Source organism: Chiloscyllium plagiosum, unplaced genomic scaffold, assembly GCF_037043375.1.
Source record: "Chiloscyllium plagiosum isolate Xiang-an unplaced genomic scaffold, Cpla_swu_hap1 HiC_scaffold_37, whole genome shotgun sequence".
In the NCBI taxonomy this organism is placed as follows: Eukaryota; Metazoa; Chordata; class Chondrichthyes; order Orectolobiformes; family Hemiscylliidae; genus Chiloscyllium; species Chiloscyllium plagiosum.
The window spans coordinates 81,581,579-81,600,723 of NW_028270175.1; positions in this window are offsets into that span (position 1 = coordinate 81,581,579).

A 19,145-nucleotide genomic window follows, 5' to 3' on the forward strand; every position below is an offset into this window, starting at 1 on the left:
AAACTGTAGTTTCCTTGTTCCCCAAAGCTTTAAGCCTCAGTCTCAAAATTTCCCTCTTCTGTGAACTGAAATCCAAACCAATTCCCCCACTCCTTTCCTCCACACCCAGTTCTCACACACACTCTCTTCGAATTCAGTTTCCTAGCTCCTGATGAGAACTATCCTGCATACACTGCTTCCTGCACACTCTGGCAGAGACCCATCTTACTAAAGTGAGCCAAACTAGAATTCTAATTGTTGGCCCATCATTGTCCCTTTTCATAACAACCCTGAATCTTCACAAAAGAGTTCTGATAAATTTCTGCAAACGCTGCACCACTGATAGTCTGATCACATGTCAGCGTAGCAAGAAAAGTGCCATTCCTCTGGGTCCTGCTCCCAGAGGGATGAAGCTGCTAATGATAGATTAATCCGTCACACCCACAGCTTCCTTCCCAGGCACTGACCAATACTGCGCATACTCCCACAGTTGCCAGCACTGCACCCATGCATTGGTCTCCCCTCCTACAGCACGTGCTCCCGATCATACAGGAGTCCGGGTGATTGACAGTAGCTGCTGCCCAATATATCAGAATCCCTACAGTATGGAAACAGGCCCTTTGGCCAAACAAGTCCATACCGACCCATTCCCCCTAACTAATGTAACTAATACTATGGCAATTTAGAATGGCCAATTAACCTGCCCTGCACATCTTTGGATGTGGGAGGAAACTGGAGCACCCGAAGGAAACCCGCTCAGACACGGGGGGAATGCGCAAACTCAACACAGACAGTCGCCGTGGCTGGAATCGAACCCAGGTACCTGGTGCTGTGAGGCAGTAGTGCTAACTACTGAGCCGTCTCGATCGACAGGAGGGGGCGGGGCTGGAGGACTGGGACGATGGGATTGTGAACAATGAATGAATGTGGAGGACACTGGGGGATGGACAGATCAGTGAAGGACAGGATCAGTGCAGCAGCAGGAGGGGATCCTGGACAAACTGAGAAATGGGAGAGTCTGACAGGAGAGAAACTACAGGAAGGTTCTGTTTGGAGGCTCAGGCAGGGACAGCTGGGAGACAGCATGGCCTGGTGGCTTGGGCAGGTTTACTAATCAGCCTCGTCAAAGATGCTATTACTCAACTCTGAGCCTGATCCTCCGAGTCCAGAGGTAAGGACACTTACACTATTTCCTGGTGGGCAAGGGATACAGGGACTGCCTTTCAAAAGGAACTCACCTGTGTTGGTGACATTAACAAGACTCAATACAGAATCACTGACGAAATGCTGGTGTACTTGAACTTCATCCAGAATATTAACACCTATAACTGGGCAACGCAGCCCCCAATGTACAGAGTTAAATCCTGGATACTAAGAACAGCTTTTGCATGGGAAATCATATCTCATGAATTAGACTCAGTTTTTTTGAAGAAGTAACAAAGAGGATTGCTGAGGTCAGAGCATGGAGATGATCTACATGGACTTCAGTGACGTGTTTGACAAGGTTCCTCATGGGAGACTGGTCAGCAAGGTGAGATCGCATGGAGTACAGAACTGGCTCGAAGGTAGAAGGCAGAGGGTGTTTTTCAGGCTGGAGGCCTGTGACCAGTGGAGTGTCACAAGGATCGGTGCTGGATCCACTACTTGTCGTCATTTATATCCATGATTTGGATGTGAACATAAGAGGTATTGTAAGTAAATTTGCAGATGACACCAAAATTGGAGGTGTAGGAGACAGTGAAAAAGATTAACTCAGAGTACAAGAGGATCTGGATCAGATGGGTGATGGGCTGAGGAGTTCAGTTTAGAAAAATGCAAGCTGCTGCATTTTGGAAAAGCAAACTTTAGCAGGACTTATACAGTTAATAGTAAGTTCCTTGGGAGTGCTGCTAAACAAAGAGTCCTTGGAGTGCAGGTTCATAGTTCCTTGACAGCGGAGTAGCAAGTAGATAAGATAGTGATGGCGGCAGTTGGTCTGCTTGTCTTTATTGGTCAGAGCATTGAGTATAGGGGTTGGGAGGTCATATTTCGGCTGTGCAGGGCATTGCAAAAGTTGCTTAATCAATATTCCATAGAATTCTGTTCTCCTTCCTATCAGATGGATGTTCTTAAACTTTAAAGAGATCAGAAAAGAATGATAGCATGTTGCCACGGTAGGATAGGCTGTTTTTCCTGGAGCGTCAGAGGCTGAATGGTGACCTGAAAGAGATTTTTAAAATCAGGCTGGGCATGGATAGGGTAAATAGACAAAATATTTGCCCTGCAGTGGCGGAGTACAGAACTAGGGGACTGGGAGGGAGGGTAGGTAGGTAGACAGGGGGTGGGTGGATCGAGAGGGGTGGGACTGAAATGGGTGGAGAAAGAGAGGGGGGATAGAGAGGGCTGGCACAGAGACGGGTGAGTACAGAAAGTGGGATTAGAGAGGAGGGGAACAGACGGGGGAACGGGGGGGCGACTGACAAAGTGAGAACAGAACGGGGGGGAACAGGCCGTCAGAGGGGGGGAACAGGCCAACGTGTTGAGGGGTGTGTGGACAGGCCGACGGAGGGGGGGCAGAGACAGGCCGATGGGGGGGAGGAGACAGACCGACGGGGGCGGGGGGAGAGAGACAGGCCGACAGAGGGGGGGACAGACAGAGTGGGGAGAGACGGGGGGGAGCAGACAGAGCAGGGGAAGAGCAGGCAGAGCGGGGAAAGACGGGGAGAAGATGGGGAGCTATTTTATAGATCTAAAACTCAACCTGGATCCTGTTTTCTCCTCGACACCTTAATTCCCTCTGAAGGGCTCAGAACAACCGTATAGTTCTTTGAAAGTAGAGTTTCAGGGAGATCAGGTGCTGAAGGTGGCATTTGGGACACTAACATTGAATGCAATGTGCTGATTCGATTCGGTTCCACTGTGTGTGTGGTGTTTGCACATTCTCCCTGTGTGTCTGCGCGGGCTTCCTCTGGGTGCTCTTAATTTCCGCCCACAAATCCAAAGACATGCAGTTTAGCTGGATTAGCTTTGGGTAATGGCAGGTTACGGAGTTAGGGTAGAATGCTGTTCCGATGGTTGGTATGGTCTCATGGACCGAAAGGCCTGCTTCCACACTGTAGGGATTCTGTCACTGAGTATAGGGGTTAGGAGGTCACGTTGTGGCTGAGTAGGGCATTGGTGAGGCCAGTTTTAGAATACTGCATTCAATTGTGGTCTCCCTGATTTCAGAAAGATGTTACCAGAATAGGACTCAACCTCTTAATGAAAAGTTCCTGGGAAGTGTTGACAGACAAACAGACCATGCAGTGTGGGTTGATAGTTCCTTGAAAGTGGGGTTGAAGGTAGACAGGTCAGGGAAGGTGGTGTGCGGTATGCTAGCTGTTTTGGGGCAGTGCATTGACGATAGGAGTTGGGAGATCATGTTTCAGCTGCACAGTTTATTGGCTCGGCCAATTTTGGAATCCCCAGACTGCTTTCAATTCCAGTCTCCTTGCTATCGGAAAGATGTTGGGAAACTTGCAAGAGTTCAGAAAAGTTTTACTGGGGTGTTGCCAGTATTGGAACATTTGAAACATAGGGAGAGGCTGAATAGGCTGAGGCTATTTCCCTGCACCACTGGACATTTCAGGTGGCTTTATTGATCTTTATAAAATTATGAGGAGCAATGATAGGGTGACTAGTCATGGTTTCTTTTTTTCCCCAGAGTAGGGGAGTCCAAACAAATGTGAATCTTTTTCCCAAGGTGGAAATGACAAATTCCAGAAGAGAGATGGTAAGTTTAAAGGATATCAAAACTGAACCAACTGAAGATGCTGTAAACCAGGAAGAGAAACCGGAGTTTCTGGAAAAGCTCAGCAGGTCTAGCAGCATCTGTGAAAAGAAATTAGAGTTAACGTATCTGAGGAAGGGTGACCAGACCCGAAATGTAACTGATTTTTCTTCACAGATGATGCATGACCTTCTGAGCATTCCCAACAGCATCTGTGCAAGTTTAAAGGGAGTTGTTTGGAGTATATACCTGAGAGTAACTTTATCAAGTGCGAGTGAGACCACATCTGGAGTAATGACAGAAGTTTTGGTCCCTTTATTTAAGGAAATACATCATTTCTTCAGAGGCATTTCACTGAAAATTGACTGGAATGAACCCTGGTTTGCAGGGATTATCTTTTAAGAAAAGGGTGAAGAAGTTGGGACTCTACTCACTGGATTTGGGAAGAATGAGAGGTGTTCGCATTGTAACATGAGCGGATTTTTCCCATCATGAGGGAGTCTGGAACCAGATTCCGGGGTAGTCGCGGAATCACGGGTTCTGTTTTGGATTCGTCACGTTTAAGGCAACATCGACAGGGGTCAGGTGTTTCAGTAGCAATGGAGCTGGGGTGAGGTGGAGACAAGCAACATTTAAGAGATTGGAATTCCTGGTGTTTGTGATTGTGTAGATGTCTGATCAGAAGGTCACCTTCGGGTCAGATATGAGAGCAATATTGTGAAGAGTGTGGTTCTGTCTCAGATAATTCTCAAGGAGAGGGAAGGGCTCAGCAGTAAGGGAAACTAATTTGTAATAGCACTGAAGGCAATGGGTTTAACCATTGCAACGTTCCGTTGCAGGAAATTGCTACCAATCGCGTAGTGGGAGCGTGATGTGCAGTTTGATAACTGAGTAGTGGAGAGGGATGATGGGGAAGGAGAGCTGGGCATTGTCAGTGCACACGTGAAACCTGACACGGTGCTTTTGGACAATGTCACCTCCTGGCAGTATGTAGTTGAGAAACAGGAGGGACCAAGGAGAGATCCTTAGGGGACACCAAATACAAGGAATTCAGAAACGAATTGAGCGGCACGGTGGCACAGTGGTTAGTACTGTTGCCTCACAGCGCCAGAGACCCGGGTTCAATTCCCGCCTCAGACGACTGACTGTGTGGAGTTTGCACATTCCCCCCGTGTCTGTGTGGGTTTCCTCCAGGTGCTCCGGTTTCCTCCCATAGTCCAAAAATGTCCAGGTTAGGTGAATTGTTAGGGGAAAGGGTCTGGGTGCGTTGCACTTCGGCGTGTTTCCACACTGTAAGCAATCTAATAAAAAAAAAGGGAGAGTCGGGATGGAGTAGGTTTTTGCAACAACGGTGGGGTCAAATATTAGTTTGTAGTAGAATGGGAGAGAAGACAGACAGATAGAACAAGGAACAATATCTGTGAATTGGGGTGGGGGAGTGAGGAGGAGGAGGAGCAGCCCAACTCCAAAAGCACTATTTCTCCATTAGTGAGATCTCCCAACCCCACCCTAGCCTCAGCTCATTTACTGAAATACTCCTCCATCCCTGTGTTATCTCCAGACTTCATTATCCAAACACGCTTCTGGCCAGCCTCCCAAATTCAACTTACATGCAATCTCAAGAGTATCTAAAACCCTACTGCCCAAGTGCTCACTTGTTATAAAACTTGTTGATCCATCAAAAGGCTCCTATTAACAAGCAACAATTTAAAATTCTCACCCTTGATGTAATTCCTGGCTGTGAACATCCCTGTCTCCCTGCACTACACAACCTGTGAGACCCCGACAACTCATTTTCTTTCAGGCTCCCAACGATGTGTTTATTAATTGCTTCAATTGTCTGGCTGTTTCTACTGTTGCCAAGGCAACACGGTCTGGAATTCTCACCCTAACCCTCTCAGACCTGCTTTCCTCCTTTAAGGTATTCCTGAAAACCTGCTTATTTGGCAATTCTTTTGATCACCTGACCTAATATCCCCATCTGTGGCCTTATGTCAGAAGTTCTCAATAGTATTTCTGTGGAATTATAAACATGATTAAAAAAAACAAACTGTTGTTGATTTGCACATACATTGTCAACTCTTCACTGTCGCTGAATGAATAACCTATAACAGCTCTTTCCCAAACACATTGTGGGAGCACCTTCACTCCACGAACTGCAGCTGTACAAGGAAGTCAAACATCACCTCCACCACAGGCAATGGGGCTTTGGCATTGATCAATGGTATCTGTGGAGGGAGAAACACACAGTTGATATTTCAAGGAGTGCAAAATGAATTATAGGTAGGGAAAATGGTGCAGAAATTGGAATTTTCAAATTTGTGTTTTACAATGTGCACTAAGTTCTGTACCGTGAAAATTTCCATACTGTGAAAATTTCCTTCTCTTCCTGGTCAATATGTCTTTTCTTTCCCCTGTCCTTCACCTTCACACATTTCCAATGCCTTGGTCACAATAACACTGTGCTGTCAGTGAAGTTTATCACGTGGTTGAGTATTGTCCCGCCCCTCATTTACTCCGATTAGTTGAAGGACCAACTGGCACATCTTGCCCCCGTTCCCCCACTCTTATTGGTCCTGCGCCAATAATCCGAGGCCCATTGTGGGCTGGAGCATGCTCAGTGCTTCCTGCTTTTGCTGCTGTTCATCAGCTGTAAGAGAGAGAGGGCTCATCCCTGTTTCTCCTGATGTCAGACAATAACAACAACTACCTGCATTGTATGGAGCCTTTCACATTGACAAATCTCCTAAAATGCTTCACGAATGATGGAAACGTTGATTAAAGAGAACGATTTTTAGATACATCTTTAAGGCGGAGGGAGGGAGGTAGGGAGGATATTCCAAGGGTTTGTGTCCTCGGCAGCTCCAATCGTGAAGTGATATCGGTGGGCAACAGCTTAAAATGGAGACAGTTCGTGGCTAACCATAAGTTAACAACCTCATGTCGTAGCCCCCTACCCCACACAGCAGTCCTTGTTCTCACAGCTTGCCATTACACACTACCTATGGTTAGCCACTAACAGTCTCCATTGACAGCCACTCACCCTCCCCCAGCCAGATCATTATCCTTTATCCAACCGTTCTTCTCACTCTATTCCCACCTATCCTTTACTCATTTTATCCTCCCCCCCACACTAACTTCTGCACTTAAACTGACTTTTTTTCTCAGTAACATCTGTCCTGAGGAAGGGACACTGGGTCTGAAACTTTAACTATGATTTTTCATCGCATATACTGCCAGACCTGCTGAGCTTTTCCAGAACCTCCTGGTTGTTGTTTCTGATTTACATCTTCTGCAGTTCTTTTGGGTTTAATTTACCAGGAGTTTGTAATTCAGGTCCAACAGCCTCTGTCACAGTCTCTGCTGTCTCTCCCAACCCCAAACAGTGGCACTGCACCTGCACAGCTCGTGGACAGGTGTTGTCTTGATGGCCACACCCCTCATTCAATCCCATTGGCTGCAGGACCACACAGACTCTCCTCCCATTGGTTTGGAGCTGACGTCAATCAGCCGGGGCACATTGTGATGAGAGTGGAGGGCTAATCCCTCTCTCTGCCCTGGGATTAGCTTCATCATTCAAAGTGAATGGGGCAGTATCACAGAGCACAGGGGCTGGGGGCGATTCAGCCCATTGGGGCTGTACTCTCTCCCTCTGGAGATGCTGCAAATCTGTCCCAAGTCCCCTCCCATGTGCCCATAGCCCCCCAAATCTTTCCTTAAAAAGTAAAATTCCAAGTCTGTTTCAGAATACCTGCTGAATCTGTGTCGTTCAGACTGTTCCAGATGATCAGAACTTACTGAGTAAAATAGTGTTCACATTTTCACCTTGTATTATTTGCCAATTACTTGAAAGTAGTTACTAAAAATTGTGAAAGTGTTAACAATTCCTCTCTCTCTCTGCAAATTCAAGTCCTTGGAAACAAATCTGCACCAGATCGAAATCACTGCTTCACCTTCTCAGCTCCAAGGATAATTATCTGTGCTTCAGCTAGCTCTCCACAAAAGAGAGGAATGCATCTTAATTTATTAAGATCAAAGAAACAGACCTTCCGTCCAATTCGTCCGTGCCAACAAGGAATTCTAAACTAACGGATTCCCATTTACCATCTATTGGCCTGTATCCATCAAAACCCTTCCTATTCATGTACCCAATTGGAAGCCTTTTAAATGTTGTGATTTTATCAGCCTCCACTACTTCATCGGGCAGCTCCTCCCATACACACACCACACTCAGCTTGAAAACGTTGCCACTTAGATCACTTTTCAATCTTTGCCCTCTCAACTTAAACCCAGGTGCTCTAGTTTTGGACTCACCTAACCTGAGGAAATAGGACCCCGGCTGCTCACCTTATCCACGCCCCTCGTGATTTTATAAATCTCCATGAAGTCACCTCTCAGTCTTTGACTCTCCACAGAAAATAGCCCCAGCCTATTCAGCCTCTCACTGTAGCCCAAATCCTCCAATCCTGGCAACGTTTTTGTAAATCTTGTCCAAACATTTTCAAGTTTCACAACATCCTTCCCAGAACAGGGAAATTCAAACTGAAAACAGAATTCCAGAAGTGGCTTAATCAACGTCCTGTCCAGCCACAATATGACATCCCAGCTTCTGTATTCAATGCGTTGACCAATAACGGAGAGTGTTAATGGAGTCCCATTGCCAGCGGTTCACCCTTATCCCTCTAAACTCTTCCTCTTCATGTACCCAATCAAATGCCCTTTAAATGCTGCAATTGTACTATCCTCCACCCCTTCCTCTGGCAGTTCACTCCATACTTGCAATGCCCTCAACATGAATAAGATGCTCCTTAGATCCCTTTTAAATCTTCCCCTCTCACCTTAAGCCTGTACCCTCCAGTTCTGGACCCACCGAACTTGGGAGAAAGTCCCTGACTGCTCACCTTATCCATGCCCATCATGATTTTATAAGATCACCTCTCAGCCTCCAACTCTCCAGGGAAAATAGTCCCAGCCTATTCAGCCTTTCCCAATAGCTCAAAACGTCCAACCCTGGCAAAATCCTTGCAAATGTTTTCTGAACCCTTTCAAGTTTCTCAACATTATTCCAAGAACAGGGAGATTGGAACTGAAAAGAGAATTCCAGAAGGGCCTTAATCAGCGCCCTGTCCAGCCACAATATGACGTTACAACAGCTGCATTCAATGCATTGACCAATAATGGGGAGCGTCCCAAATGCTGCATTCACTCCCCTGCCTACCTGTGACTCTACTTTCAAGGAACTAGGAACCTTCACTCCAAGGTCTCTTTGTTCAGCAATGTTCCCCAGGACTTTACCATTAAGTGTATATGTCCTGCCCTGATTTCCCTTTCCAAAGTACAACAGCTCACATTTATCTTAATTGAATCCGTCTGCCATTCCTTGCTCCAATGGCCCATCTGATCAAGATCCTGTTGTATTCTGAACTAACCTTCTTCACTGTCCACTACACCTCCAATTTTGATGTCTTCTGTAAGCCTACTGACCATACCTCATATATTCACATCCAAGTCATTTATTTAAGGGCCCAATATCCATTCTTGCAGCACATTGCTGCTCACAGGCCTCCAGTCCGCAGAGCAACCCTCCATCATCCTCTGTCTCCAACCTTCAAGGTAGTTTTGTAATGACTTGCTCTCCCTGTATTCCATGTTATCTAACCGTGCGAACCAGTCTGCTTCGTGGAACCTTGTTGAATGTCCATATAAACAAAATTCACTGCCTGGATAATCAATTTTCTTTGTCACTTCAAAACACTCACTCAAGTTAGTGAGACACAATTGTGCATGTACAAAGCCACATTGACTGTCCCTGATCATTCCTTACCTTTCCAAATAGATGGATATCCTGTCCCTCAGAATCCCTTACAACAACTTTATGGGCGGCACGGTGGCACAGTGGTTAGCACTGCTGCCTCGCAGCGCCAGAGACCCGGGTTCGATTCCCGCCTCAGGCGACTGACTGTGTGGAGTTTGCACATTCTCCCCGTGTCTGCGTGGGTTTCCTCCGGGTGCTCCAGTTTCCTCCCACACTCCAAAGATGTGCAAGTCAGGTGAATTGGCCATGCTAAATTGCCCGTAGTGTTAGGTAAAGGGGTAAATGTAGGGGTATGGGTGGGTTACGCTTTGGCGGGTCGGTGTGGACTTGTTGGGCCGAAGGGCCTGTTTCCACACTGTAAGTAATCTAATCTAAAAAACTTGCCTGCCACTGACTTCAGGCTCACTGTTCTCTTGTTCCATGGCCTCTCCTTACCATCTATTTAAAATAAAGGCACCTCACCTGTCGCTATCACCGATTCAAATACCTCAGGAGAGGCCCAACAATCACTTCACTAGATTTCCAGAAAGTTCCAGGATACACCTGATCAGGTTCCAGGACTTTATTCACCTTGATGCGATTTAAGACATCTCGTACCACCTCCTCTGTAACATGGATACTTTTCAAGTTATCACTGTTTATTTCTCCAAACTCTCGAGCTTCCATATACTTCTCCAGTAAAAATGAAGTGAAATATTTGCATATCTTTCGCACCCCCTGTGGTTCCATAGACAGCCTTGTTGACCTTTAAGGGGTCCTATTCTCTGGTCCAGTTAATCTTTTGTCTGTGATATATTTGTTTAAACTCTTTGGATTCTTCTCCAGGACATCCCAGAAAAGCCTACCTCAAGGACCGTAATTTTCCTCTGACTTGATCAACAATGCCCTCCAACACATACCCTCCACTTCCCGCACCTCCGCCTTTACCCCACCCCTACAGCCACAATAAAGAATATAACCCTGCGGTCTTCACCTTCCACCCCATTAATCTCCAGATACAGCGCATTAATATCTGTTATTTCTGCTACCTAAAGTCATTAGAGGCATATTTCCCTCCCCAACCCTATCTGTGTTCCGCAGAGACAATTCACTCTGCAGTTCCCATGTTTGGTCCACACCCTTGACCGTCCCTTGCCGTCATGGGAGATGTAAAACGTGTGGCCACACCTCCCTCTGACCTCTGTCGAAGACAACAAAAGGATCTTTTCACATCAAGCAGAGATTTGCCTGCACATCCCAAAACCTCATATACTGCATCTGGACACTATGGGAAATTTAACGTGGTTCATCCAACTAACCTACACATCTTTGGACTGTGGGAGGAAACTGGAACACCCGAAGGAAACCCTCACAAACACTGGGGAGAATGTGCCAACTTGAACACAGGCAGTCGCCTGAGGCTGGAATCAAACCCAGGTCCCTGGTGCTGAGGAAGCAGCGCTAACCACTGAGCCACAATACTGTGGGATCTTTGGTGCTGATGCGCTGCCCCACTGATAACTCAGTCACTCACCCTGCCTCATTTCCTAAGTGGCAGTGATGACGGAGTAAAATTATCGCTAGACAGTTAATCCAGAGACCCAGATAACATTCTGGGGACCGTGTTTGAATCCCATCATGGCAGAATCTGGAACGTGAATTCAATAAATATCTGGAAAAAATAATCTAGTGACGACAAGGAATCCATTGTCAATTGTTGCAAAAACCAATGTAGTTCACTCACGAACTTTAGGGAAGGAAAATGCCCTCCTTACCTGGTCTGGTCTGCATGTGACTCCAGACCGAAAGCAACGTGGTTGACTTAACTGCCCTCTGCGTAAACGCAGCAATAAATGCTGGTCGAGCCAGTGACAGCCTCATCCTGTGAATGAATAAAGAAAGCAGGTCAGGCTTTGTTCCTTCTCTAGTAGGTACATCCTACAAACTGAATCTGAAATGTTCTCGTGTACACTGAACAAATACCTTTCCATCCAAGCCCTTAACACTACAGCACTTCGAGGCCATGTTCGTAAAATTAAAACCCCTTATCACTGCATCCATATTATTCTTACAGATAACTGAGGTCTCCTTGCAAAGTTGTGTCTCAATTCCCCGCTGACTATTGGGAGAGAGTCTATAATACAATCCCAGTAAGATGGTCATCCCTTTCTTATTTCTCAGTACCAACCAAATAACTTGCCTGGAGGTACTCCCAGGAATATCCTCCCGAAGCCCAAGCATAATGTTATTGTAATCAAAAACACCTCTCTCCCTGCTCTGTTGCCCCCTTTCTATACTTGCTATAGCATCTATTCCCTGGAACATTAAGCTGCCAGTCCTATCCATCCCTGAGTGATGCCTCTGTAATTGCTGTAATATCCCAGTGCCATGTTCAAAACCATACCCTGAGCCCACCTGCCTGACCTGTCAGGTCTCTTGCACTGAAATAAATGCAGTGCAACTGGTCCGTCGCACCTCATTCTGTGACTTGCTCTTGCCTGCCTTGACAGTCTGACCGGTGAATACTATCAGCCTCAGCCTTACCTCTTTTCTCACTATCTCTTTAGGATTACCCCGACTTCCTCACTGGTTTAATGCCTCCCAAGTGGCACTAGCAAAAGTCCCTGCTCGTCAGGACCCCATGCTTTCCCCTTCCTATGCCATTGGTACCAATGTACAATGTCCTCACACTGGTTATTTTCCTTTTGAGAATATTCTTCTCCCTGTGTGAGACATCCTTGACACTGGCACCAGGGAGACACCACCCCATTCTGATGCCTCACTGTCAGCTGCAGAAATGGCAGACTGTACCCCTGACTAGAGAGTCCCCTGTCACCATCGATTGTGTGGAACTGGATATACCTCACATTATGTTAGAAGCCAGTCTCACTACCAGTAACTTGACTGTCAGTGCTACATTCCCCTGAAAGTCTATTACCACCTAAATTTTCCAAAACAGTATACTTGTCTAAGATGGGGATAGCCACAGGAGACTCCTGCAGTACCGACCTACCCCTCCTAGCTTTCCTGGCGGTAACCCATCCACCTGACTGTATCTGCAGTATCCTGCATTTCTGATACTGACACCTATCACACACCCCAGCTCCTGTCAATTCCTCACTGCCTTTAATCACTCCTCCACCAATCCATGCGATCCAATAGGATTTGCAAACACACTTTCTGCAGACAATCATCAGGATCATTGAAACTCTCCCTAATCTCCCACATCCGACAGGAACAGCACGCCACTCTACAACAGGCCATCTCTCCGCCTTAACAATCTACAGACTAAGAGGAAGGCACAGTCTTACTGCTCGAAAAATACTACCCGAGAATAACCTAATGCTTACGTTTCATATCTTAAACATTTAATCAAGAGACCGTAAGACATTAAAAAGAAATCCTCACCTTACTCACTATTGTAGATTTAATTTTATAAAACCGACTAATATTGATATTTGAAGAGACTGAAACTCACTGAGCTGATCCCCGGCTCGGAGTACTTCCAAGGGTAAGGTCTCTCTGAGGGCAGCTGTGAAATATCACTGTTTCTCTTCTCTGCCAACTCCATTTCCAGAGAGGTTTTTAACTTCACAGCAAGTCAGCTCAGAGAGGTCACTGCTTGGTTTTATTCACTGGGGATTGCCTTTGTTGTTCAGACCAGTATTTAATGGCCACCTTTACTTGTCTTGGAGAAAGTGGTGGTTAGCCGCCTCCCTGAAATGCTGCAGTCCATGTACACCACAGTGATATTTGGTCAACAATCCCCCTCTGGCCCCACATCCCTCCCTGTCTCTGTAATCCCCCTCCGGCTTCAGAAATTACATGTCCGTGGCATAAGATTTTTATTTGGATTCATTTTTGTTTAATTAAACCCCCCCAAAAAAGTGAAATATTTCGCTCCCAAACAAATTTCTGTTGATTGACCTTTTGGAGAGGCGGTGCAGTATTTTATCTCACATTGTACACGTAGAATGATGGAACTTTCTTTTAAACATTGCTAAAAAGGGAGGCAATGGCTTAATGGTATTCATGCCAGATGACTGATATATACAGTGTTCCGAGGATTAGGGTTAGAATCCCAGCATGGCTGATGGCAGCATCGGAATTCCATACAATCTAGAATGAAAAGGCGAACGATGAGCATGAAACTATTGTCGATTGTTAGAAAACCCATCTGGTTCACTAATGTCCTGTAGGGAAGGAAACTATCATCCTCACCTGGTCTGGCCTACATGTGACTCCAGACCCACAGCAATGTGGTTGACTCTCAACTGCCCTCAGGAAAAATACTTTAAAAACTATTAACAAATACTCCGCAGATATCACTTAAAAACTGGCTGTTCCCATTGGGACCATGTGAATTTCTGAAAGGCCTGGAGTGAAACTGAGTTTCAGCTTCACCTTCCCCCTGTCTCACCTCACTCTGTTTACACCCAACTGCAAACACTCTCATTGAGCCAAGCAGCCCTCACAGTGCAGCCCTGTCATTTTCATTGTCTGCTCACACCTACATTGCCCTCAGCCTCCTGCACTGTTCCAATGCATCTTAATGGGAGCTCAGGGACAGTATCTCATCTTTCAATTCAGCCCTTTGTAAACCCAGAGTCAACATGGACCTCAGCAGTTTCTGAATGAACAGACAGTTGTCAGAAGCTGGAACATTCCACCTGAAAAAGTACTGGAATTTGAGTCCTAAAGGACTTTTAATGGGACGTTTGCAGGTAATTGAAAATATTAAGTTTACAGGTTAACATCATGAAGGGGGTGATTGGGTCTAAATCTGAGAGTTGTTACAAAGAGGCGAGGTGTAATTTGGATAAATCTGTGCTCCCTCTCAGGCCAATATCTCCTTCCTCAGCTGCAAGGCCCAGAACAGACCACATACCCAAAGGGTGATCCAACCATGAATTTGTACATTTTTCTGCTTAACAAAACTATCGGAGATATTTTTCCCACAAACAGAACAGACAAACCTTTCTCCTTCCATAATTAAATACCAATGATATTCAGATCCTGATGACTCCATTGACTGTAAAAACTTGCTTTTGAGATCGCAGCCTCAATTATTCTGATTTATAGGAGAAAGTGAGGTCTGCAGATGCTGGAGATCAGAGCTTAAAATGTGTTGCTGGAAAAGCGCAGCAGGTCAGGCAGCATCCAGGGATCAGGAGAATCGACGTTTCGGGCATAAGCCCTTCTTCAGGAATGTACTGGTTGGTACGGCGGGAAAGGAAGAAGCGGAGGGCTTTAAGTCCTTTGTGATGGGGGGTGGAGGTGTACAGGGACTGTATGTCCATGGTGAAGATAAGGCGTTGGGGACCGGGTGGGGAGTTCTTGGACTAAGGGGGACAGGACCGTGTCGAGGTATGCAGAGATGAGTTCGGTGGGGCAGGGGCATGCTGAGACAATGGGTCGGCCGGGGCAGTTAGGTTTGTGGATTTTGGGCAGGAGGTAGAAGCGGGCAGTGCGGGATTGTGGGACGATGAGGTTGGAGGCGGTGGGTGGGCGATCCCCAGAGGTGATGAGGTTATGGATGGTCTGGGAGATGATGGTTTGGTGGTGGGGGGTGGGGTCATGGTAAAGGGGGCAGTAGGAGGAGGTATCTGCGAGCTGGCGTTTGGCCTCAGCGGTGTAAAGGTCGGTGTGCCAAACTACTACCGCGGCTCCCTTGTCTGCTGGTTTGATAGTGAGGTTGGGGTTGCAACGGAGGGAGTGGAGGGTAGCGCGTTCCGAGGTTGAGAGGTTGGAGTGGGTGTGAGGGGTGGGGGAGTTCAGGTGGCGGTTAATATCGTGGGGGCAGTTGGCTATGAAAAGGTCGAGGGCAGGTAGGAGGCCAGCACGGGGTGTCCAGATGGATGGGGTGTGTTGGAGGTGTGAGAAGGTGTCGTCTGAAGGTGGGCGAGGGTCTTGGTTGAAGAAGTAGGCGCGGAGGCGAATTGTTCGATGTCACACCGAGTGTTGAACTCATTAATCCGAGAGCGTAGGGGAATGAAGGTGAGGCCTCTGCTGAGGACTGATCTTTCATCCTCAGAGAGGGTAGGTCTGGAGGGATGGTGAAAACACGGCAGAGCTGGGTGCAAGGAGCTGGTGTGGGGCTGGAGCTGGGTGTGGGGGCGGGGTTAGTCCTGGGGGCGGGGATGGAAATCGGCGTGGGGGCGGGGTTGGGCGTGGTGATGAAGATCGGCGAAGGGGCGGCGTTAGACGTGGTGACGGATTAGGCGTGGGGGCGGGGTTCCCGAAGAAGGGCTTATGCCCGAAACGTCGATTCTCCTGATCCCTGGATGCTGCCTGACATGCTGCGCTGTTCCAGCAACACATTTTCAGCTCTATTCTGATTTAATATCCAATGAAATGAATTCACAAAACACGGCACGGTGGCACAGTGGTTAGCACTGCTGCCTCGCAGCGCCAGAGACCCGGGTTCAATTCCCGCCTCAGGCGACTGTGTGGAGTTTGCACGTTCTCCCCATGTCTGCGTGGGTTTCCTCCGGGTGCTCCGGTTTCCTCCCACAATCCAAAGATGTGCAGGTCAGGTGAATTGGCCATGCTAAATTGCCCGTAGTGTTAGGTATGGGGTAAATGTAGGGGTATGGGTGGGTTGCGCTTCGGCGGGTCGGTGTGGACTTGTTGGGCCGAAGGACCTGTTTCCACACTGTAATGTAATCTAAAAGAAAAAAAAACTCACAGTCAGTGCAGGAAGAATATAGACATACTTTTCTCTTGGTATGTGCTTGATGTATAAATGCCTCTCTTGAAATCGTACGCCACCACCACCCCCACCCACCCCATCCCAGGAAGGGGACATGCACATGCACCTCACTGTACCTTGCCTCCAATAAAGATGGCGGCAATATCCCAGGACATTTCACCGCCTGAGGGCCGCAGCCATTTTCCCATCTGCTGCAAACGCGGGATTAAGAGTTTCTAATTCAGATTTACGAACCACACAGATTGCAATTAAAACTTCCCAATCTAAAGTGACTCAATATCTCCCTGACTCCGAGGCCACTTTCCCTTGCCCTGTTTGCGTCTCCCACATTCACCAACGGCCGAGTCACGTGGCAATGCATCGGCTGAGTTACTGGTGACGTGCCATCCCACTGGCCACGCCCCTCATTCACTCCCACTGTTTGGATGACCAGCTGGTTCCACTTGCTCCACCAGTCCCACCATTTTTTCCTATTGGTCCGAAGCTGCCATCAATCAGCTGGACCCCGATTGTGAGGTCAATGGTGGGATCCTCACCCTGTCTGAATCACACCCAGAAGGTGTATGGATGGTGTCAATCAGGAACAACAAGAAGAAGGTGCTGGGAAAGCTCAGCAGGTCTGGCAGCATCTGGGAACAGAAATCTGTCCAGTGGCCCTTCCTCAGAACCGATGGGAGCTGGGAAAATTAGAATCTTGACAGTGTGGAAGCAGGCCATTCGGCACAAAATTTCCACAGCGTCCCTCCAAAGGGTATCCCACCCAGACCAATTCCCATACCCTATTACTGTATATTTCTCCTGACTAATGCACCTAACCTACACATCCCTGAACCTTATTGGAAATTTAGCTTGGCCAATTCAACTAACCTGCAGATTTTTGTACTGCAGGAGATAGGGGTTAAATAGTAAATAATAGGCAGGGACAGAACCCAAAGAGAAACCAGAACATTTGGAAAGAGAAAGGAGTGGATTACGATCTGGCTCGGGGGCGGGGGGGGGGGGGGGGTGGGGGGTGCAGTGCTGTTAATGGAGGGGACAGGAACCTGTGTCTGGCAGCATCTCAGTGGAGGTGGCGGAAATGGTGACTGTTGATCTACGTTCTGCTGCAAAAACAGACCTCGAGCTTCCAGCTGCCTGCCACTTTAACACACGAGCCTGTTTCCTGGCTAACATCTCTGTCTCATGCTTACTGCAGTGTTCCAGTGAGGCCAGAACATACCAAATGGCCCCGTATTTCAAAGAATGCAATTTCCCCTCCCATGTGGTCAACATCATCTCCTCCACTTCCCGCACCTCTGCCTTTGAAACACACACCTCCAACTGCAACAAGGATAGAACACCCCCCAAGTCCTTACCTTCCACCCAGATACAGCACATCATCCTCTGTCATTTCCACCAGCTACAATCAGACCGCATCACCAGATTCTTAAGGGGTTTGACAGAATAAATGCTGATGTGTCTGATTGTAAATACTGAGGTGGGGGGGGGGGGGGGGGGGAGTCTGAAACCAGATTCTGAGCCAGTCACAGAATCAAGGGTTCTGTTTCGGATTCATCAAGTTTAAGGCAACACAGACACGGGTAAGGGGTTTCAGTAGCAATGGAGCCGGGGTGAGAAGGAGACAAGCAACGTTTAAGAGATTGGAATTCCTGGTGTTTGGGATTGTGTAGATGTCTGATTAGAAGGTCAGCTTCGCGTCAGATAGAACTGCAATACTGTGAAGAGTGTAGTTATGCTGCATAGTTCCCAGTGAGAGGGAGAGGCTCAGCAGTAAGGGAAAGGAATTTGTCAGGCAACGGGTTTAACCACTACAATGTTTCATTGGAGGAAACTGCACCAAATCGAGTAGTGGGAATGTGGTAAGCAGTTTGATAACTGAGTAACAGTGGAGTAATGGAGAGGGATGATGGGGAGGGAGAGCTGGGCATCGTCAGTGTACATGTGAAACCCAACATGGTGCTGTCGCCTCCTGGCAGTCTGTATGTGAGAGGCAGAAGGAAACAAGGACACGAAATGCAAGGAATTCAGAAAGGAAAGGGAGAGTGGAGATGGAACAGGATTTTGGGAGAGAAGGACATAACCAGAAAAGACAGAACAAGGAACAATATCTGTGAATCGGGGAGGGGGACTGATGAGGAGGAGGAGGAAAGAAAGTTGGAAAGTTTTTAGTTTAGTGAAATTAGGGTAAAGATCAAGATGAGCTCTGATAAGGCTTCACAAGAGATTGGAGGAAGATGTAAGTTTAGGACACAAAACAGGAACAGTACGTGAGGCAGTTTGACTCAGTGGGCTAGTGGGAGGGAGGGAAGCAGCAGATCGGATTATCTCAGTCTTAGTGACAGAGAAACTCCATGTCCTCCAAGTCTTGTTGTTGGAGAAAAGGATGGAGGAGACAGGATGATGGACAGTATTTCACAAAGGAACAAAACCTGGGTAAGTAATATTTAGAGTGAGTGAACTAACCTAATATATTTAAATTTTATCCAAAATATTAAAACAAAAGACTGAAGTCCTGGTTTGAATCCCATCTTGGCAGTTGGTGCAATCTGAAAAATAACTGGAATTAGGAATCTCCTGATCTCCATGGAATCATTGTCAATGGAGGAAAAAACCCTGCCAACCTGACAGTGGCCCAGCCAGCTACTCACTGTATTAATCACTGCAAAGTCTCAACACAGGAATGAAACTGGATGGACCACTCGGCATCTAAGAAGGCACCAGAAACTACAACCACAGAATCAGCCCTCTCGATGGTGCAACGTCCTCCTCACTAACGTCTGGATTTTGGTGCCATAATGTGCAGAGCTGTCTCACAGACCAATCAAGGAACAGTCTGACATACTCATACTCAACCTTTACAGACAATGACCAGACACCACCATCACCATCCCAAGATATTGAGATTGTGATGA